Source organism: Globicephala melas, chromosome 17, assembly GCF_963455315.2.
Source record: "Globicephala melas chromosome 17, mGloMel1.2, whole genome shotgun sequence".
Classification (NCBI taxonomy): Eukaryota; Metazoa; Chordata; class Mammalia; order Artiodactyla; family Delphinidae; genus Globicephala; species Globicephala melas.
In genome coordinates this window covers 23,244,744-23,254,658 of record NC_083330.1, presented here as the reverse complement: position 1 = coordinate 23,254,658, position 9,915 = coordinate 23,244,744, and the positions used below count along the sequence as shown (strand labels likewise).

Genomic DNA, 9,915 nt, shown 5'->3' with positions numbered 1-9,915 from the left:
AGGATGAGTTGCTGTTTAATGTTGTTTTTTGTTTGTTTATTTTTTTGTTTTTGTCTGCATTGGGTCTTCGTTGCTGCGCGCAGGCTTTCTCTAGTTGCAGCGAGTGGGGGCTACTCTTCATTGCGGTGCGCGGGCTTCGCATTGTGGTGGCTTCTCTCGTTGCGGAGCATGTCCTCTAGGCGCATGGGCTTTAGTAGTTGTGTCACGCGGGCTCAGTATTTGTGGCGCACGGGCTTAGTTGCTCCGCAGCACGTGGGAATCTTCTGGGACCAGGGCTGGAACCCGTGTCTCCTGCATTGGCAGGCAGATTCTTAACCACTGAGCCACCAGGGAAGCCCTAATGTTGACATTTAATGCCAGATTTTTTTTTTCCTGTGTTTTTGTTTTATTTTCTCCCCATCCTTAGCTGAAGCTTCCTTTGACTGGAGATAGTAGTGTCTTTAAGACTCACTCTCACCTAAAAACCTTGATGGAAGAAAGAGGGAAGTGATTCAGAAGGCATCTGAGACCAGAGCTCACTACGGTAGGTAGGTCTCTGCAAAGAGTCATGCTAGAGAATCTCCGGCATTCCCTGACTTCACGTCGCAGCCTGGGCAGAACCCCGCACAGAGCGGGATGGAGCAGAAGAGCCGGGCCGCCTGCGGGAAGTGGGACGAGCCGGCGGAGACCCCAGGCGGCTGGCGAGCTGGGCCCCGAGCGGGAGAGGCTTCCGCGGCTGCGCGGCCGGGCCTTCCGCTGAGTGCCGCGCGGGGGCGCTGCGGTGCCACCGCGTCACCCCACACTCACTCCTCGGTGCCTGGAACCCAGAAGCGCCTCCAGGACATTAAGCAGAGCCCGGGGGGGAGGACTGGAAGCAGGAGGTCGGATACTGAGGACAACGATCCTGTTCGCCGAACGGCGACCTGGGAACAGGGCAGGTTAGTCTTTAGGCACCCGTACACTTATAGATTTGATGCTGGGTGTTAGGAAGGACCGAGAAGGAGCCTTTCTGGGGGCAGTGACCGCACCCTCCTTGGAGGGCAAACTTCCCTACACCTGCCGGGAAAACAAAGCCTTGCAGTCTGGGGATATTTTTCGAAGGCAGCTTGGTGATAATTTGTCGTTTCTTAAGCTTGTCCCATGAGGGCCTCACTCCCACCCCGCCCCTCCCCAAGCAGTTTATGAAGGAATTCCTTCCAACACCCCCAGGGCGCTCTCTGAAAGCAGTTCTGGCAAATACGGTTTCCATTTTCTCATTACATCCGCAGGGATATTTTCGTGTCCGGCGCAGAAACCGAGCTCCGAAGAAGAGGAATAAGGCATGTGAACTCAGGGATGCCTCTTAGGCTGATTGGACTGTACCCTTCCGTCTTCTCCTCTTCCGGCTTTTCTTCCTTCTCCCTCCCCGCTCGTGTCTTTGTGTCAGGCTCTGCAGAGCTGGTGGAAGGGCCTGTTAATTTGTGGTCCGCCCCTTCAGTGGATTTAAAGGGTCACCTAATGCCCTGGTTCAGTCCAAAGTAGTCTCAATTTATACTGTTCCTTCAAGGTCGTGGTTTTGTTTTTGCTTAAGGATTCTGAGAGGCCTAGAAATATGTAAGTACTAAAGCACTAGGTAATAGATGGAAAGCAGATTGTATGGCAATGTGGTAGCATGGCATAAGCCCCCTTCTGGGCCGGCTTTACTTCATTCATGCTTTTCCAAACCAGGGTTCCTGAGGGTATTATGTATACCCAGTTGGGAGCATCCCATCCACCCAGAAGGAGCCAGTCTAGGCCCCAGCTGGGCCAAGCACAGCTATATGTTTGACAATGTAATAACTTTGAAGCAATGTATTGTCACAAGTCTACAAGTCAAACATGTAGGTCAAATAGTAAGAGACATGGGCGAGCACAGAAGGAAGCAACCCCTGTGGGCCGGAGGCGTCGAGGAAGATCTCTTAAAGGACAGGGGAACTGGTGGGGACTTGAAGGGATGAGGAACTCCTGAGTGGTTGGCATGAATTATGTAGGGGTGAGCATCAGTCAATCAGTATCTACCTCAGTTTGGAGAGAAACACATTCTAGGGAGTGTCCCCAGGGTGCGCTGAGGGCTGTAAGCTAACCACACTGTTAGATATTGAGGGCTCATAGGAGAAATAGTTGGAAAGGTAAATTAAGACCAGTTTGCTGAGGGCCTTGAACACCAAGCAAAAAAAAATGTTGCAATTGATCCTGTGGGCCAGAGTTTCCCACAAGTATGCGGTCACACTGGTATAAGCTAATGGGTTAAAAGTGAGTGGAGGTATTGACCCACTTCAGGGAGGCTGGGGGCCGGGAGGTGCTGGAGGTCCCAGGCCAGGGACTTCTACTCAACAGGCTCCTTTGTTTATCCCACTGTCCATGGAGATATTATCATAGGCCGTATTTGCCATGACTTGGAAATGGTTGGCTGTCACTGCTCTATAGGCATGAGTTGCTAAAGATATTTGGACACTTGTGTGATATTTTGAGTTGTAATTTTATTTGCTTCCCCAGCTGGGCTATAAACTCCTCCAGGAGAGGAACTCTGTCGTTTCTCTTCTGTTGTCCTCGCTTTCCCGCATGAGGAGTAAATGCTCAAGAGATACTTAATAGTTTGAGTGATTGAATATTATGGCCTTAGAAAACTAAACTTCACAAATCATCTGAGAGGGATGACTGCTCTGTCAGCTTCTAAGAAGCCTCAGACATCATAAAAGTCGGAGTGGGACTAACTCTAAGACGTAGGTCGGAAACCTGTGCTTCAAAGGAATGTGAAAACATTTCTGCTGGGGGTCACATTTAGAACTGTCAAGAAAGAAAAGATCAGAGAGTCTCAAAAGGTTAATAGTGTAAAGGGATAATTCTCTGGGTCAGGACCTGGGCGTTTGCACTTGAAGAATCAAGTCTGACTCATTTGCATGTTAGAAACCTCCTGATCATAATTCTGGTGATATTCTATTCAGCGGTCATCAGAATAACAATATTTTCATCCTTATTAATCTTTCTTCATTCTTAAGTGGGGGTGGGTCATGAAGTTCCCCCTAAAGGGAAAGGGATGTGAACAGGCTGGCAGTCCCTCAAGATATTAAGCATAGAATTACCATAAGACCCAGTAATTCCATTCCTAGGTATCTACCCAGGAGAAATGAAAACATATGTCCACACAAAAATTTGTATATGCATAGTGGCATTATTATAGCTAAAAAGTGGAAACAACTCAAATGTCCATAAACTGGTGAATGGACAAGTAAAATATGGTATATCCATGCAATGGAATATAATCCAGCAATGAAAAGGAATTAAGTACTGATATATGCTACAACTTGAAAGCATGTTAGTGAGACAAGCCATTCATAAGGGACCACAAGTTGTATGATTCCACTTCTATGAAATGTCTAGAATAGTCAAATTTATAGACAGCAAGCAGATTGATGGTTGCCTAGGGCTGAAGTGGGGTGGGAGAAGCGGGAGTGATTGCCAATAGGTATGGAATTTCTTTTTGAGATGATGAAAATGTTCTGAAATTAGATTATGGTGATGGCTGCACAACTCGGTGAATATTCTAAAAAGCATTGCAGAAAAGTTAACATGATGCTACAAAGGAGAGGATCTAATCACAGTGAAGGGAGAGTTGCTCGAGCTTAGCGGTCAAGGGGCTTTAACCCAAGGACTTGTTTTCCCAGATTTCTCCAAAGGAGAACCAAGGTGGGGCAGGTGGAATAAGGGGCAGGTGGAAAGGACTGACAACACAACTAACCCTAAAGAGAAAGAGGATGAAGGGTGACGGTCAGGTTAGCGTGGAAAAAAGGAGGTTAGTAGAGCAAGTTAGTGCTCTTGAGGGAAGGAAAGGGCAACAAACCATAACCAGCTTTTCTCTTCTCTCGCGAGATCCTGGTCGGTTTCACGTGGGAGCGACCCAGCAGCGCCCCCTAGAGACCAGATCCTCCTGGCATGTTCAGCTACTAGACGGCCACCCTCTCTTCTTTAAAGGCAGATGCAAACTACCTTCCTGTGGTACGTGAATACAGTAGTCTGATTTTGAGTTCTAGGGATTGGAATCGGGGGCACAGACTTGTTCCTGAACAGTAGAGGGTGCTGTGAGCATGTAAAGTTTGGGTTAGAGATTGCATTGCTGAAGGGCAAAGGAAGAAGGAAGTAGTTCGGTTAGAGTCTGCACTGCATTAGAATCTAATGCAATCAGACTAGAAAAACATACTTCAGTTTTTGGAACACAATTGCCACATTCTTGAAATAATGATTTGGCACACGTGCCACTGTATTCAAATAAAACCAAACCCCAAGAGCACCGTTAATTCTTAGAGGAATGATTTATTTAGACAGTCTGGACCTTGCTTTCATCCAATAAGTATTTATTGAATGCCTACTATGCACAAGGTATTGAGAATTTTGCTATAGCCTAAAACCATAAATCCAAAGAGAGTGCCGAGCTCTGCTGTTGATGGATTTTAAAAATGAAAACCATATTATCTGTATGCACATTCATCACGTGAACTCAGAATGCAATAGAACTCTATTCAAAGATGCAGTATTGTCAGGAAACATCTGATAGGGAAGGAGGAAAATTGTTGGCTTTTTAATCTAGTTTCCCTGCCAAGTCAACTGTGTGAAAGCATAATAATAGCTAAATTTATTCAGTGCATTCTGTGTGCCAGGCACTGTTCTAAATGCTTTACAACCTTGATATAATAGCGTGGTCTGTGGACCAGCAATGTCCCAGGAGCTTGTTAGACATGCAGAATCTCAGGGGCACCCCAGACCTACGGACTCAGAAGCTGCAATTTAAAGTTTCCGAGGCACGTAGTAGAGTCTATGTATTATCTTATTTAATCTCCGTAACCATCCTGTAACAGAGGTATATTATTATCTCCATTTTAAAGTAGGAAACTGTGGGAAGAGAAGTTAAGTAACTTGCCCAGAGCAAAGTAGGGATTTTTAACTCAGGCAAAATAGTTTCCACGTTCATGCTCTTATTCATATCGCCAAACTTTTCTGCTTTATCTTCTCTCTCCCAGATGGATGAAGCAGACATAATAAACATTTCTACTTATTATCATCTTGGTTAAGTAGTCACTGTTTACAAATCTATTTGAGATCCTTAAAGTAAAAGTACTTTTTATGGGTTAGTTATACAAAGTAAAATTTAAGCATTCCTTTCTTGGGAGTACTTTTTACCACAAGTACTGCTTACAGCAGTGTGTTTTTACGTCTGCCTCACCTGCCTTTAACACACCAGGCACACTCCTACCCCAGGGCCTTTGCACTTGCCCCATATATTTGCATGCCTAGCCTCTCACTTCCTCAACTCTTTGTTTAAATAGTACATTCTCTAGAAGCCTTCCTTGACTACCTTACTAGAAATTACAACTGTCCTTTTTTTAAAAATATTTATTTATTTACTTATTTGACTGTGCTGGGTCTTAGCTGCAGCGTGCGGCATCTAGTTCCCCGACCAGGGATCAAACCCCGGCCCCCTGCATTGAGAGCGTGGAGTCTTAACCACTGGACCACCAGGGAATTCTCACAACTGTCCCTTTCTAAGGTGATTCAGAAAGGAAAGAAGAAGCCTATTCCAAACTGAAGAAAAAGAGAAGGTTTACAAGCAAAGCAGGCCACGCAGAAAGAGATCAACATATTAAAGAAGAAAAAGATCCATGCATCTCCCGTCTTCCTGTGGCTCCGGACACTGAAACTCTGAAGGCAGGGCATGTACCTTCAGAAGAGTGCATCCAGGAAGAATAAGCTTGACCACTGGGCCACCCTTAGGTTCCCCCTGATTTCTGAGTGGGTCATAGAGAAATGGAGACCAACAACACATGTGCTCACTGTGGTTGTCAAGGGCAGATCCAGAAAGCTGTGAAGAAGCTCTGCTACTCTGATATGGCCAAGGTCAACACATTGAGGAAGGAAGAAGACATACCTTAGACTAGACCTACCATCATGCTTTAAATGTGGTCAGCGAAACTGGGATCATTTAGATGGAGTCCAGCCCATCTGTTTTAAATATATTAATTAAGGTTTCCTGTGATCCAAGAAAAAATTATAGCTGTGCCTTACACCCCACCCCCAACACCTCTATTCCCCTCCTCTGCTTTGTTTTCCTCAGTAGCACTTTTTATAACTGTTTTTTCCATTATAGTGCAAATTTCCATAAGGACAGAGATTTTTGTTTGTTTCATTCATTGTGCATCCCTCCCTACCCCCAGCTGTTAGAAAATTACCTGGCACAATACAGGTGCTTTATAATATTTGTTGAGTGAATGAATGAATGAACAAATGAATAAGTGACTGGTTCCTACCTGACTGCAAACTTCTCAAGGTGCTGATGATGTTTTACTCAGTTTTATATCTCAAAATTCTAGCAGTGTATTGGTAAAATAAATGTTTATTGAAATGGATTTGTTGCATTGAGAGCATAGCTATAGAAGTTTAATTTGGACATTTATGTCACCAGAATCCTTTTGCCTGTTGTTCAGAAAAGGTCAGATAAAAAATCTGGGGCTTCCCTGGTGGCGCAGTGGTTGAGAGTCCACCTGCCGATGCAGGGGACACGGGTTCGTGTCCCGGTCCGGGAGGATCCCACATGCCGCGGAGCAGCTGGGCCCGTGAGCCATGGCCGCTGAGCCTGCGCGTCCGGAGCCTGTGCTCTGCAACGGGAGAGGCCACAACAGTGAGAGGCCCGCGTACCGCAAAAAAAAAAAAAAAAAAAATCTGGATATTGTACCACAATTCATAAGCGAAGCCCACTCAGCTGTAATAAAGGATAATTATGTGTTGTGCATTTCATGTCTACAGTTTTGAGAATTTCATACTTGATAGGCAGTTTTTATTTGATATATAAACATCTTCCTATCTTGTAAATGTATCACTTTTTACTTGATGTTATTGAGTTACTTTAAGAAGGTTTTCTGCATGTCAAAATTGTAAAAGCTATTATTTGATGTAGCAGTTGCTAGGGTAACCATCTTAATGAGCAATTAAGCATGTGAAGTCAGTGGAACTCATCCATGTATAAAATTTCAACTCCAGTGGTTCAGAAAGAGATGCATCATTATTTTCATGTTTTAAAATGAAATTAAAATTTTAGTCATGTGGGACTTCCCTGTTGACGCAGTGGTTAAGAATCCACCTGCCAGTGCAAGGGACACGGGTTCGAGCCCTGGTAAGGGAAGATCCCACATTCTGTGGAGCAACTAAGCCTGTGCACCACAACTACTGAGCCCACGTGCCACAACTACTGAAGCCCACGTTCCTAGAGCCCGTGCTCCGCAACAAGAGAAGCCACTGCAGTGTGAAGCCTGTGCACCTCAATGAAGACCCAACACAGCCAAAAATTAATGAATTAATTAATTTTAAAAAAATGAACCTCAATCTTTATTTCATACCATATGCTAAAAACTAACCTGCAATGGGTCATGGACCTCCATGTAAAGCAAAAATTCTAAGACTTCTTAGATAAAAGCATAGGAGAAAAATCTCAGCAACATTGGGTAAGGCAAGACTTTCTTAAATAAGAAAAGCAAAAAGAAAAAGTTGATAATTTGAATTTCGTCAAAATAAAAACTTTTGCTCTTCAAAAGTCACTGATGAAAAATTAAAAGGTAAGCCAAAGCTGGGAGAAAATCTTTGCAAAACATATGTATAATAGAGAATTTGAACGCAGAGTATAAAGAGTGCTTAGAGCTCAATAAAAATAAACAAAAAACCTTGATAATAAATCGGCAGATTTGAATAGACCCTCCACCAAAGACAATATATGGATAACAAGTAAGTCAACAAGCATATGAAAAGGTGTTTAGCATACTTAGTATTTGCATGTTTGGGAAACACAAATTAAAACCGAAATGAAATGCCACTGCACATGCACTAGTGTAGCTAAAAAGGTTGATGATACCAAGTTTGGTGGAGGATGCAGAGTGCCCGGAGCTCTCGTGCTTTGCAAATAGTACAGACGTATTGGAAAACATTTTGGCAGTTTCTAATAAAGTTCAACATACACTTACACAACCCAGCACCTTGCTCTTATGTATTTATCCAGGAGAAATTGAAAAAAAATTCTTCACAAAGACTTGTATAAGAAGTTAATAGTTTATTCATAATGGCCCCAAACTTTAAATAATCAAACTGTTCATCAACAGGGTAAATTATAAAAATACTGTAGAATATTCATTCATGTCTTCTATAGAAGTTAAGAGAGGAATATGTTTGTATATGGGTATATATGTATATGTGTGTGTGCATATATCAAAGGGTTGGTGAATGGGCAGGAAAGAGTAAACAGGAGGGCACATTTACCCACCCACTAACACTTTCCCATATTCTTCATTCTTTTCTCCCTGTAGGTGGAGTTTATGTTTGATGTCAATTCCCTTTGGGCTAAAGAACTTCTTTCAGCGTTTTTTTAGTGCGGATCTGCTGACAATAAACTGTATCAGTTTGGGTTTATCTGTAAATGTATTCATTTACATTTCTTTTTTTAAAATAATTTTTTAAAAATTTTATTTATTTTATTCATTTATTTTTGGCTGCGTTGGGTCTTCGTTGCTGCACACTGGCTTTCTCTAGTTGCAGTGAGAGGGGTCTACTCTTTGTTGCGGTGCGCGGGCTTCTCATTGCGGTAGCTTCTCTTGTTGTGGAGCATGGGATCTAGGCGTACGGGCTTCAGTAGTTGTGGCACACGGGCTCTAGAGCTAAGGCTCAGTAGTTGTGGCGCATGGGCTTAGTTGCTCTGCAGTATGTGGGATCATCCCAGATCAGGGCTCGAACCCGTGTCCTCTGCATTGGCAGGCAGATTCTTAACCACTGCGCCACCAGGGAACTCCCATCAGGGCTTTAAAAGCTAAATTAATTTCTCTCCCTTCCATTCAATTATTTTCTTCCAAGTACTTTCCTGTTCTCTTTTTTCCAACTTGCCTCTTGGTGTTATTTTTCTTTCACTCCTGACTTTTCATTTCTTGCATTTTTCTTCCTCTTTCTCATTTTTTCCTGTCCTTTCCCCTTTTCCCTCTGACCTCTTTCAACCTCCTTTCCGTAAGTTATTTTTGTTTTCCCACTTATAATTCATATTTTGTACCAGCTTTACTGAGATATAATTCACATACTACACAATTCACACATTTAAAGTGAAGATTTCAATGGTTTTTACTATATGCATGAAATTGTGCAACCAACTTTAGAATATTTTTATCATCCCCAAAGAAACTCTCTGCCCTTTAGCCATTGCTCTCTGATCCGCCCATTTCTCCCAGCCCCAGGCAAACACTAATCTAATTTCTGTTTCTACAGATTTGCATATTATGGAAATTTCGTGTAAATGGAATCGTATAATATGTGGTCTTTTGTGACTGGCTTCTTTCACTTAGCACTTTGTGTAATGTTTTCAAGGCTCATTTACATTGTGATATTAATCAGAGCTTCATTTCTTTTTATGGCCAAATAATATTTCATTATATGGATATACCAATTTTGTTTATGTTTATCACTTAATGGATATTTGTGTTGTTTCTTGGCTATTAGGAATAATGCTGTTATGAACATTCATGCACAAGTTTTTTTATTTGTTTTTTTGTGTGTGTGGTACGCGGGCCTCTCACTGTTGTGGCCTCTCCCGCTGCGGAGCACAGGCTCCGGACGCGCAGGCTCAGCGGCCATGGCTCACGGGCCCAGCCGCTCCGCGGCATGTGGGATCTTCCCAGACTGGGGCACGAACCCGTGTCCCCTGCATCGGCAGGCGGACTCTCAACCACTGCGCCACCAGGGAAGCCCCATGCACAAGTTTTTGTGAGGTTGTATATTTTCATTTCTATTGGAGTGGAATTGCTGGATCATATGATCTATGATAAACTTTTTTGAGGAACTGCCAGGCTGTTTTGCAAAGTGTCTCCACAACTTTACATTCCCACCAGCAGTGTATGAGGG

General features: G+C 43.3%; 1 long non-coding RNA gene across 2 annotated transcripts in view; it reads left to right on the top strand.

Annotated features, from left to right (window-relative positions):
- Positions 1–808: 808 nt before the first annotated feature.
- Positions 809–9,915, top strand: part of LOC132593783 (uncharacterized) — a 29,890-nt gene continuing 20,783 nt past the window's right edge. The window contains exons 1-3 of one of the 2 annotated variants that reach the window (XR_009559614.1): positions 809–917; positions 1,248–1,572; positions 3,868–3,993. This is a non-coding gene — a long non-coding RNA (uncharacterized lncRNA). Of the gene's footprint in view, positions 918–1,247; positions 3,994–9,915 lie in introns of both variants that reach the window. The other variant, XR_009559613.1, reaches the window with a different exon arrangement.